General features: G+C 40.2%; 1 protein-coding gene across 1 annotated transcript in view; it reads left to right on the plus strand.

Annotated features, from left to right (window-relative positions):
• Positions 1–13,105, plus strand: part of ARG1 (arginase 1) — a 283,819-nt gene that overhangs the window by 9,205 nt on the left and 261,509 nt on the right. The window contains exon 2 of the mRNA XM_058435563.1: positions 3,567–3,668. The gene's annotated coding sequence lies outside the window, so the exon portion shown is untranslated. The remainder of the gene's footprint in view (positions 1–3,566; positions 3,669–13,105) is intronic.

Consider the following 13,105-nt stretch of genomic DNA (forward strand, 5'->3'; position numbering starts at 1 on the left):
ACAGACCTGTCTTCAGGTCATGGCCTTAACCTTGGCAAAAGAAACTTCTAAATGGATTGTGACCTGTCTCAGATACTTTTTGGTTTACAAGGGCGAGCCCACAAGGCTTTAGCGGACCTCTGGGAGCGTGCACAAAGAAGGGACGCTTGAATTGCTTGTTTTCTCAAGAAGTGTCAGGTCTGAGAGCCTGAAGCTACTCAACCACGGTACCTCTCACGTCTCCTCCCTGCCTTACAGGGAGGGGATTCAGCGTTGGGTTTTGACTGTCACCAGGACTGGACATTCTGATGACCGAAAAAGCAGATGGCGTTTGTGACTATATATACATAATACAACAGAGAAAGCCAAAAATCCAAGGAACTGCAAGAATTTTTATCCGGGTGAAGATTATCCTCACAGAATAAAGTTAGGTGAGGAAGACATAAACAAAGCTGTATTTGGATAATGTCACGAGTCCTGTTTGTTCAACACACTGGTCACAGCAAGACGACTGACTGAATTAGCCTCCCATGGCCTCTGCCCAGGCTGGATAAGAACCTCAAACCTAGGAGGGAGTGGAGGAGAGGAGCTTGGCGAGGTGAGTTAGGCATGGGGGGAGGGCTGTGTCTCCCATGCTTCCTCTGACTTGCTCTGGGGAGTTGGCTGGAGGCGAAACTAGGACTCTCCACCCTCCTTAAAGTTTGGGAAACCTGAAAATGGAGAGATCTTTTGCCTCGTTGCTGGTGGAAGTGAGACAGCCAGGTGGGAAGGGCTCCCTGGCAGAACCTCTGATGGCCTGCGCACCATGGGGAATGCGCTCTGGTGTGGAGCCCTAGGAAGTTCACGCCCTTTGCAGTGGTGAGGAGCCTGGCCTGTCCTGTTCCAGGGTGTGGTACCTGGGATTCCATCTGCGAGGTGGGAAGCGCACTAGCAGGGACTCTGGCCTTGCAGAGAGTCCCTGATTCCCTCTTTTCCTTTTCACCCAATGAACCTTGCCCTTCTCACCCTTCAAATTTTCTGCGAGCCTAATTTTTTATGGTCGTGTGATGAGGACCCCCATCTTTAGTTGAACTAAGGAAAGGGTCCTACAACAGAAGTGCCAGAGAGGTGGCCAGCCTGGGATAGAAGTGACCCTTGCTGCTATCCTGGAGGCCAGCTGTAAGAGCGGAAAGGGTGGTGGGGCTTGTTGGGGCTTGAGAAGGCGGAAGAGAGCCTGTGCCACACTGCCTGCTGAGATTTCTGAGGACCCGAAGTGCCATGAGAGATGATCTCCATCAATCACAGAATAGGCAAAAAACATAGTTTCCAGAAAGAGAAAAAAAATGGACCCAAACCACATATAAAGATGTAGACCTCAGTCCGGGCATGGTGGCTCATGCCTGTAATCTCAGTACTTTGGGAGGCCGAGGCGGGCGGAGTCAGGAATTTTAGACCAGCCTGATTAACATGGTGAAACCCCTTCTCTACTAAAAATACAAAAATTAGCTGGGTGTAGTGGTGGGCGCCTGTAATCCCAGCTACTCGGGAGGCTAAGGCAGGAGAATCGCTTGAACCCGGGAGGCGGAGGTTGCACTGAGCCGAGATGGTGCCATTGCACTCCAGCCTGGGCAACAGAGGGAGACTCCATCTCAAAAAAAATAAATAAATAAAAGAAGATATATAGACTTCACTAGTAATTAAATAAAACGAGTTAAAGCAATAATGAGGTAGCTTTTTAAAAACCTATCAGAGCAGTAAAGATTTAAAGGTGTGATAATACATGAGCTTGGTGCAGGTGTGTGAAGCAGGAGCTGTCACATCATTTTGGTAGTGTGATGGTTAATACTGAGTGTCAACTTGATTGGACTGAAGAGTGCAAAGTATTGTTCCTGGGTGTGTCTCTGCGGGTGCTGCCAAAGGACAGTAACATTTGAGTCAATGGGCTGGGGAAGGCAGACCCACCCTTAATCTGGTGGGCACAGTCTAATCAGCTGCCAGCGAATACAAGGCAGGCAGAAAAATGTGAAAAGGCGAGACTGACTAGCCTCCTAGCCTATATCTTTCTACCGTGCTGGATGCTTCGTGGCTTCGAACATCAGACTCCAAGTTCTTCAGTTTTGGGACTCAGACTGGCTCTCTTTGCTCCTGAAGTTTGCAGACAGCCTATTGTGGGAACTTTTTATTGTGTAAATTAATACTTAATAAACTCCCCCCTTTTTTTGAGATGGAATCTCGCTCTTGTTGCCCAGGCTGGAGTGCAATAGCATGATCTCGACTCACTGCAACCTCCACCTCCTGGGTTCAAGCGATTCTCCTACCTCAGCCTCCCGGGTAGCTGGGATTACAGGCGCCTGCCACCATGCCTGGCTAATTTTTTGTACTTTTAATAGAGATGGGGTGTCACCATGTTGGCCAGGCTGGTCTGGAACTCCTGACTTCAGTGATCTGCCTGCCTCAGCCTCCCAGAGTGCTAGGATTGCAGGCGTGAGCCACCACACCTGGCCTAAACTTCCCTTTACACATTTATATATCCTATTAGTTCTGTCCCTCTAGATAACCCTGACTAATACAGGTAGAAATAGGAATTTATACCATATTTTGGGAGAAGAATTTGGTGAAATCTATAATGAAGGTGTTGACCCAGCAATTAATTCCATTTCAAAAAAATTTTCAACGGTTATACTTGCATGTGTTCGCAGAAACATAAGTACAAGGATTTTCATTGCACCATAGTTTATGAAGGCAACAACGACAAAAGAAGAAAACAACTTATACTCAAGCAATAAAGGTTTGATTAATAAATTATGGTACATACCAATTATGCTGCTGTTAAAAAGAATGACGTGGATGTATTTATTTTGAAATACAAAGATCAATAAGAATATAAAGCAAAATGCAAAGCACAAGATCATAGGAATAATATGCTTCTATTCATAAGGGTGTTTCAGAAAGGTGTATGTGTGTAGAGTATGTATATACAGGGAAAGTTCTGGAAGGATACCCAAGAAATCATTGAAGATGCTTCCTCTAGAGAATATAACTGAGGATCTGGAAGAAAAATCAGATTCACTTTTCATTAGCGCATGCTGGGAAATGTAAGCAAAGTCTCCAGGGAGGAGTCTCAGATCATGGGACTCAGCCAATATCAGGGCCTAGGGAACTGAAAACAGAGGTTAGAACAGGGAAGCCTTCAAGAAAAGTTCAGTCTCTGATATAGAGGACAAACAGAGTCACCATGATGGACAAAGACAAGATAGCAGGGGATGAAGGACAACTGAAAAGAGGTAGGAATACACTGTTCTCAAGGATAGAGATGCAGTATTAAGCACTAAGAGCCAGTTGTGACAAATGTCCAGAGATCCTTAATGAGAGATCCCAAGACACACAATGAGAAGATTGTTTCTCCCCAGATAGGATTTGGATTTGTGTCCCCACCCAAATCTCATCCGGAATTGTAATCCCCAGTGTTGGAGGAGGGGCCTGATGGGAGGTGATTGCATCCTGAGGGCGGATATCCCCTTTGCTATTCTCATGCTACTGAGTGAGTTCTCATGAGATCTGCTTATTTAAAAGTATGGAGCACCTCCCCCTTCACTTTCTTCCCCCAGCTCCAGCCATGGAGGATGTGCCTGCTTCCCTGTTGCCTTCCGTCGTGATTTTAGGTTTCCTGCGGCCTCGCCAGCCATGCTTACTGCACAGCCTGCAGAACTGTGAGTCAATTAAACCTCTTTTCTTTATAAGTTACCCAGCCTCAGGTAGTTCTTTATAGCAAGAACTATGCAAGAATGGACTAATACATCCCCCTAAGGTTTATGTTAGGCATTTGCACTTAGTATAGGATTTACAGGTATTAAGGAAGAGATGGTGCTGGATTACTCCCATTTCCAGAAATGCAACAAAATAGAAAATTTTCACTCCAGGAACAGTTTTCAGGTGGAGGCATTAGAATGCTCTGGACATCTGGATCTATAATAAGCTAAAGTGGGAAGTCCTTACTCTCTAATGTTGCCTCTGAGTTTGAAGACAACACTCTATATGGCAATAGTGTGTGTTCAAAAATAAAATACCATTAACTGCTTGAAAATAGCAAAAGGGAAGGAAACCAAAGAGAATGGGGGAAGGAACAGTCTATGAAAGTTTTCTTTAGACTCTATCATCAGTGATACCCAGTTACAAGACAAACCACTTCTCGGCCCGGTGGGGTGGCTCACGCCTGTAATCTCAGCACTTTGGGAGGCCGAGGCAGGCGGATCACGAGGTCAAGATATCGAGACCATCCTGGCTAACACGGTGAAACCCCGTCTCTACTGAAAAAAAAAAAAAAAAAAAAAAAAAAAAAAAAAAAAAAAAAACAAGACAAACCACTTCTCAAAAGTGAGCAAATAATAAAAAGTTCTGGTTATTCTTTTAAAGAAGAAAGAGTGAAGGAAAAATTAAGGGAATTTGTGGTATGAAGCACAGATTTTTGGCATAGCAGAACAAACATATCTTGTTTTTTATATGCCTTGCTAATTATGTATTTTAAAATAGTGGCCCAAAAGCTAGAGAAATGAAATGAAAGTCAAGAAAGTTGGAAAGGTGGATGCTTCACACCAACCATTAATTCCTGTAGTTTGAGTTATATTACTTGGTTAAGAAGCTTAGGAAGCTTAGGTGACACTAAAGTAATAATGTTGTAATAATGCTGGAAATAATAGTGCAGTAACAATGCTCTAACGATGCTGAAGTAATAATGCTGTAATAATGCGGATTAGCACTGTGGGTGACATGCTGAATATCAGCATCATCATAGCAAGGAAGATCTTACTGTTGTATTGGTACAAAATAGGCACTCTAGTTAAGTTTTAAATCAAATCAATTTTTACATTTTCTACACAATTAAAATGCAATTTTGGGGAGTGTATAATTCTATGAGATTTTATACATAAATAGATTCTTGTAACCACCATCATAGACAAGATACAGAACAATTTTAGCATCCTGAAGAGAACTTTTAACCTGTCCTGGTGTATTTAGACCCTTTCTCCCCCACCCCAGCCCCTGGCTACCACTTATGTGTCCTCTGTTCCTACATTTTCACCTTTTCCAAAATGTCACATGAGTAGATCCATGCAGTATGTGCATATTTGAGGCTGGGTTCTTTTGCTTGCATAATATATACTTTTTTATTTTTAAAAGAATACTTATCTTTGCTGACTACAAGATAAGGGAAGAGGGCAGGAAAGACTCAGTGACCGCAGAACTTACACAGATACCATCTTGACATTCTAAAAGAAATGGAGAAATATATGAGGCACGGCTGCAACACTGTTTTCCTTCATGTAACAAGAGCTTACTCTATTTAAAGCATATGTATTCTGATTTGCCTTTTCTATTTTGAGCATGTTCAAAATATATGTCCTCCGGAGGCATGATGGAAGAAAACTCACCTCCCTACAGACTTTCATGAGTCTTTGCATACGGAAACGCAATTATTCATATATAATTAAAATTTTTTTGTTAGTTGGGCACTGAGCTTTTTCTCTTGCTAGTGAGATAATCCTTGGCAGCACATTGCCTCATTTGCTGGAAAACTGCTGACCTTCCAAACAGTCATAGGTTTATTCAGCACAAGTTTTTCTGCCTGCACAGCATACAGAGTTGCTGTGTATTGTGAGTTGAGTTGGATCTAGAGGAGGTGAGAAGAGGCATGGCTTGTATTTTACTGCCTGAGGGACATTTACAGATTCCATCAATGTGTGGCCACTTCCATTATAAGTAATATATTATCTTTGCACAGAGTTCTACTGTTTCACATGCTGGAAACCATTATTTAGGGAGAGAATTAATATTATGCTTTGGAATTCTCACTGAAGTGAACATATATAGCAGATGAAGGGTTTAATACTTTTTGATAAATAAAAGCAGCAACTCCCATTTCCAGCTCTCCTACACACACACACACACACATACACACGCACACACACATGCACACATACATTCACACTCGTGTTGTGTGGGGGTTGGGGAGAAGTGGCTTGCAATTTTGGATAGAATAACCAGTTGCAAATTGGTTTGCTGTTGCGTTTTTAATGGTATGCAAATGTGTTGTGGGATGTATCAAATGTGCCACTGAACCTAGATAATACCTAAATGAGACCTTGCTTGATTTGTTCAAGTGGTTAATATCAAGCTATTTGAATCGATCCAGTTTGCCAGTGGGCTCAATTCTGTACTTCCTAGGGTTTTCTTTAAAATGTGTTACAATTCCAAATGGATTTGTTTTCAGTTTTCATTTTCTACTGCATTTCCTTTGAGGTTGACCATGTTCTTTATTTGCTTATTAAAAACTTAATGTCTGAAATTATGAAATGTTTATGATTAAGAAGCAGACTAGTCCAATAACTAAACCGAGCATTGAAACATATTTCTATCATCATTGTTATGCTGAGCATACTAGAAAACTCGTCACTGGGGCCGGGTGCAGTGGTTCACACCTGTAATCTCAGCATTTTGGGAGGCGGAGGCCGAGGCCGGTGGATCATTTGAGGTCAGGAGTTCGAGACCAGCCTGGCCAATATGGTGAAACCCCATCTCTACTAAAAATATAACATAGTGAAACCCCATCTCTACAAAAACACAAAAATTAGCCGGGTGTGCGCCTGTAATGCCAGCTACTTGGGAGGCTGAGGCAGGAGACTCTCTTGAACCTGGGAGGTGGGAGGCTATAGTGAGCCGAGACCATGCCACTGCACTCCAGCTTGGGCGGCAAAGACTCCGTCTAAAAAAAAAAAAAAAAAAAAAAACAACTCTCCAGTGGTTAGTGTTTCACACTGGAGAAAGAATAAAGTACTGTACTAAAGACTAAAAAATAGTAGAACATTGTCTATACCTCATTGGGCAAATGAAATTGACTATATTTCTGTTGGCTGGGAGATCCTCTTTTGCAGTCAGGAATGGTACAATGAAAGATCTGTTTTGAATTGTACATGTTCAGCTGCTGTCCAAACAGCAGTGAATGCTTATTCTTTGAGTATGCTCTCATTACACCTTCAACATAGTCATAATCATTAATTTAATGCAGCTGCCTTTCCCTCAGGTGTCTTGGAAGACTTCAATGACAAGGACTTTTTTTTTCAATGTATGCAAAGGAGCTCAACCAATATTTGTTTGGCTTTTTTTTAAGATGGTGTCTTACTCTGCTGCCCAAGCCGGAGCACAGTGGCACCATTTCGGCTCACTGCAACCTCCAGCTCCCAGGTTCAAGCAATTCTTGTGCCTCAGCCTCCCAAGTAGCTGGAATTATAGGTGACCGCCATCGTGCCCGGTTAATTTTTTTATTTTCAGTAGAGATGGGGTTTCGCCAGGCTGGTCTCATACACCTGGCCTCAAGTGATCTGCCCTCCTCGGCCTCCCAAAGTGTTGGGATTACAGGCATGAGCCATCGGGCCTAGCCTCAATCAATGTTTTTGAAAAAATGTTTATGAATTGAGAGCCTTAGCTTTTCTAGACTTAAAAGATAATATATTATAGCACTGGAAATGAAGGTTTGGAGACCTGGTATTCTCTAAAAATAAGCCAGTCATTTCCAGGTCATCCCTTCCTATTCCACAGGCAAGAATTTCTGAAAGGCCTCATCCAGCATCTCATGCCCTCGCTGCCCAGGCATCACCTTCTAAGAGTCAAATACTCACTTCTCAACTCTGCCATGCATGCCCCTTTTAGAAGAATGCTGCCCTGAGCAGGGTGGTATTACTTGCTCCATCCCCAAAGTAGAAAACCATTGAGGTGACAAAATGGTACTGCCATCCCTTCAGTCCTCACTAGGTAGGGCCATGATTGTTCCTCACAGAAATGGAGAGCATTCCCCTCACTTCAGTATTGTGGCATATTTTATCATCTAGACCTTTAAACACATGGCTTAGTCTCAAAATGCCATTCATGAAAAACTACTACAAACTTCCACTTTTGGCCATGATAAGAAAAGCAATGACAAGTCAGGCGCGGTGGCTCATGCCTGTAATCCCAGCACTTTGGGAGGTTGAGGTGGGCGGATCCCCTGAGGTCGGGAGTTTGAGACCAGCCTGACCAACATGGAGAAACTCTGTCTCTACTAAAAATACAAAAAATTAGCCGGGCATGGTGGCGCATGCCTGTAATCCCAGCTACTTGGGAGGCTGAGGCAGAAGAATTGCTTGAACCTGGGAGGCAGAGGTTGTGGTGAGCCGAGATCGCGCCATTGCACTCCAGCCTGGGCAATGAGAGCGAAACTCTGCCTCAAAAAAAAAAAAAAAAAAAGAAAGAAAGAAAGAAAGAAAGAAAAGCATCACTGCCCTTTCTTCCATAAACAACTAGAAAACTGGATAAAATAACTGACACAACTGTTTTCAGACACTGGGCAGCAGGCAGCATAAGGTTGTGATCCTTGAGAGAAGAGAAAAAGCCCTAAATATCTCAGCTTTCAGCCCAAAGGCCAATTCCAGACCGGTAGGGGAGCCCCCAGATCTCTCATGGCATCATTGAGTTGAAGATGGAGATCAAAGTTCAGGGAAGCTGAGATGACTGGAAGTTGTGGGACAGAATTCTGGAAAAGGGGATGCTAAAGATAAAAAGAATTCCAGAAATATGTATGAGGGTTATATTGAGTCTTTGTTAAGTGCTAGGCCACCCATGTGCAGAGTGAAACCCCATAACACAAAGCAAGCCTGGGGTGTCATAAGCAGAAAAATTCCCAGAGCTCACACAGGTCAGGGTGACGTCTGAACTCTGGCCAGGCAACGTGGAGATTCCTGAGACCTCTGAGGTATCCAGGAGAGATTTCAGAGTGATGTTACCTTAATAATAGATCTGAACTATGTTTTTTTTTTGTTTTTTTTTGGAAAGAGGGTCTTGCTCTGTTGCCTAGGCTGGAGAAGTGCCGTGCCGTGATCTCGGCTCACTGCAACCTCCTCCGCCTCCTGGGTTCAGGTGATTCTCCTGCCTCAGCCTCCCGAATGCCTGGCTAATTTTTTTTTTTTTGTATTTTTAGTAGAAATGGGGTTTCACCATGTTGACTAGACTGATCTTGAACTCCTGGCTTCAAGTGATCCACCCACCTCAGCCCGCCAAAGTGCTGGGATTACAGGCATGAGCCACTATGCCCAGCCCCTGAACTATCTCTTGAATGAAGACTACACTAGAATCATTCTAGCAAAGCTTAAAAACAGAACTCAAAGGCATCAAACTGATCTGCTGTCTTTCAAAACAAAGACTGATGCTGTTTTTTGTTTTTTTTTTTGAGACTGAGTCTCGCTCTGTCGCCCAGGCTGGAGTGCAGTGGCACAATCTCGGCTCACTGCAAGCTCCGCCTCCCGGGTTCACGCCATTCTCCTGCCTCAGCCTCTCCGAGTAGCTGGGACTACAGGCGCCCGCCACCACGCCCGGCTAATTTTTTCTATTTTTAGTAGAGTTGGGGTTTCACCGTGGTCTTGATCTCCTGACCTCATGATCCGCCCGCCTCGGCCTCCCAAAGTGCTGGGATTACAAGCGTGAGCCACCGCACCCGGCCGACTGATGCTGTTTTTTAAAAAAGGCAACAAACTCCAGATACTCAACACCCTAATAATATTAAGCTTATCAAAAATAGGAAATGTGACCCATGACCAGGAGAAAAATTGCAAAAATAAATGAACCCCAAAATGTCAGAGATGATGATATTAGTAGATAAAATGGTTAGAACAGGAATTATAGCTATGTAAAGTGTTTAAAGGAAAACAAAAATAATGAGAAGAGACAAGGAAGATGAAAAGGAATTTCCAGAAATGAAAAATCCAATTATCTGAAATGAAATTTTCACTGTATAGGATTTACAGCAGATTAGACACCACAGAAGAAAAGATCAGTGAAATTGAAGACATAGCAGTAAAATCTATCCAAAATGAAATAGAAAGAAAAACAATTGGAGACAAAATGAAAAGAGCCCTAATGACTTATGGAACTATGTCAAAGAGTCTGACAGACTTAAAATTGGAGTCCAAGAAAGATACTGTGGATGGGTAAGGGACAGAAAATATATTTGGAGAAATAGTTCCTGAAAAATTTCCTAATTTGATGAACATGTTACATCTCAAAAATCTAAGAAGCTCAACAAATTTCAACAAGGTTAAACATCAACATATCTGTACCTTCACACAACCAGGCCCACACCAAGTCATACCCAAATTTCTGAAAACCAGTTACAAAATAAGAGTGACAGCAGACTTCTGGTCAAGCTACACAAGCATCTTTAAAATGCTGAAAAAATATGTCAATACAAAATTTTATAACCAACAAAAATGTTCTTCCAAAATTAAGACAAAACCAAAAAACCCTTTTCAGAAACAAAACTGAGAAAATTAGTTGCCTGCTGACCTGCATTACAAGAATTGTTAAATAAAATTCTTCAGGTGAAAGGAAAATGATATAAATTCAGACCTATGCAAGGGAGTAAAGAACATGTAAAATGGCAAATGCCTGGGTAAACGTAAAAGTTATTTTTTTCCAGTTAAAAGGTAAATATTATTAAATTGGATTTAAAAAGTAAGGCTTAATTACATATTGTCTATGAGGAGCCTACTTTAATTATAAAGACATGCATTAAAAGTAAAAGGTTGGGAAAATATATACCGTGTGGACACTACATTACATTTAAGAAAGCTAGCATGGCTACTTTGTGACACAAGGTAGACTTCAGAAGGAAGGTTGTCATGGATAGGATGGATTATTTCATAATGAAAAAGGGGAAAATTCACCCATTAAATACACCCAGTGTATTTAACCTGATTCACTATGCATAAACCCAATAACGTAACTTCAAAATACATGAAACAAAAATTGACAGAACTGAATAACACTGTCAACCAACTTGACCTAATTGTTATTTATAGACCATTTTGCCCAAGAACAATGCAATAAACATTGTATTCAAATGCATATGAAGTATTCACCAAAACAAACCATATTTTATTTTTTGTTATAAGACCATAAAATAAGTCAATAAATTTAAAAGGATTGAAATATTACAGAGTATATTCTCTAACCATAAAGAAAATAAGTTAGAAAGAAATAAGAGAAAGCTATCTGGAGAATGCCTAAATATTTGGAAATTAAACACAGATTTGCAAGTAATTCATGTATCAACAAGTGCACTTATAAATTATTTGGAAATGAGTGAAAATAAAAATAGAGTATATTGAAATTTGAGACACAGCTCAAGTGCTGAATGGAGGGAAACTTATGGCTTTAAATATTATAGTAGAAAAAAAGAAAGATCTCAAATTAATGATCTAAGCTTCCACCTTAAGAAGCTGAAAAAAGCGAAAGAAATTAAACCCAAAGTATGTAGAAGGAAACAATAAAGATAAGAGCAGAAGTCAGTGAAATAAAAATAGGCACAAAACTGAGAAAATTTTAAAAACAACAAATACTAATCAAGATAATAGAAAGAAGGCAAAACTTACCAATACCAGGAGTGAACAAGGAGAGATCTTTACAATCTTACAGACATTAAAAACCTAATAAAGGAAAATTGAAAAAAAGTAAAACTTAGATGAAATGGGCAAATTCCTTGAAAGATACACATTAGCAGCACAGACTTAATAAAAAAATAAAAAACTGAATAGTGCTGTACCTATTAATAGAATTAAATTCATAATTTAAAAACCTTCCCACAAGGAAAACTCCTGGCTCCGATAGCTTCACTATTGAATTCTAACAAATATTTAAAGAAGTCATACCAACCTTATGCAAACTCTTCCAGATAATAGAAGAGGAAACATTTTTTTTCACTTCATTTTATGAGGCCAGCATAACTCTAACAGCAAAAGAAAAGACAATTCAAGGAAAAAAACACCAAACTACAGACTGATATTACTCATGAACGGTCACAAAAATAAGTAATAAAAACTTAGCAAATAAAAAACTAGCTCTGTGTGTGTGTGTCTCTGTGTATCAAGTATGAGCAAGTATGGTTTACATAAGATTGAAAGTTTGATTTAATATTTGAGAAATCAATGTAATTTACCACATTATCAAAATAAAGGATAAAACCGTATGATCATTTCAAGAGATGTAGCATGAACACTTGACAAAATTCAAGAACATTTCATTTTTTTAAATATCTCAATAAATTAGGAAAAGCAGGGAACTTTCTGATAAAAAGTGTTGTTTAAAACCTATCATTAATATCATACTTAATGGTGAAAGACTGAAGGCTTTAACCATAGGATCAAAAATAAGCTAAGAATGCCCATTCTCATAATTTCTATCCAATGTTTTACTCACGGGTATAGCCAGTACAATAAGGCAAGAACAAGAAATTCAAGGAATACAAACAAGAAAGGAATAATTAAAACAGGTTTCATTCACAGATGACATAATTGTATACAAAGAAATTCCTATAGACTCTGTTAAAAATTGGTAGAACTAATAAAAGCTTAGCAAGGTCATAGGATATCAGGTCAGTATACAAAGTTCAATTATATCTTAAATGTATTTGCAATGACAATTGAATATTAAAATTTTAAATCATCTACAATAGTATCTAAAAACATGAAAAACAGGAAAAAATGTGTAAGACTGGAAGAGTGAACGCTATTAAAACATCACTGAGAGAAATTAAAGAAGTCCTAAATAAATAGAGAGATTTATGTTAATGAATTAGAAGATTCAATACTGTTCAGATGTCAGTTCTCTCCAAATTGATCTATGGGTTCAACGCATCCTTTTGGGTAAAGTTTGCTCTTACTTTAGGCCAGGGGAGAGTTCTCTTTGAGATGGTTTATTCCTATGTTCTGCTGAGTTGGAATGTCAGTTTTCCTGGAGTTTATGCAGCATGTAGAACATGATATTTTTTGTACTTGTTCTTCAGTTAAATTTCATATCCTGGAAACATGTTTGTCTGGATGGGATGTTTTCTTTGGTAGCAAAGGTGATGATATTTCAAAATTAAATTTTGTGAGATTTCCTGGTTTCAAATTAGTTTTCCATAGAAACCACTCCAGAAATGAAAAGGGCGTGTGAACTAGTAATAAGTATTTGAGCACAGCTATTTCAAGTTCATCTGGGGTTGCTGTTATAACTAATTGTCAAAATATACCTTTGTTACTCTTTTTCACAAAACAGGTCCAATAACTGGAGTCTCAATTGGCAG

Source organism: Hylobates moloch, unplaced genomic scaffold, assembly GCF_009828535.3.
Source record: "Hylobates moloch isolate HMO894 unplaced genomic scaffold, HMol_V3 SCAFFOLD_2, whole genome shotgun sequence".
In the NCBI taxonomy this organism is placed as follows: Eukaryota; Metazoa; Chordata; class Mammalia; order Primates; family Hylobatidae; genus Hylobates; species Hylobates moloch.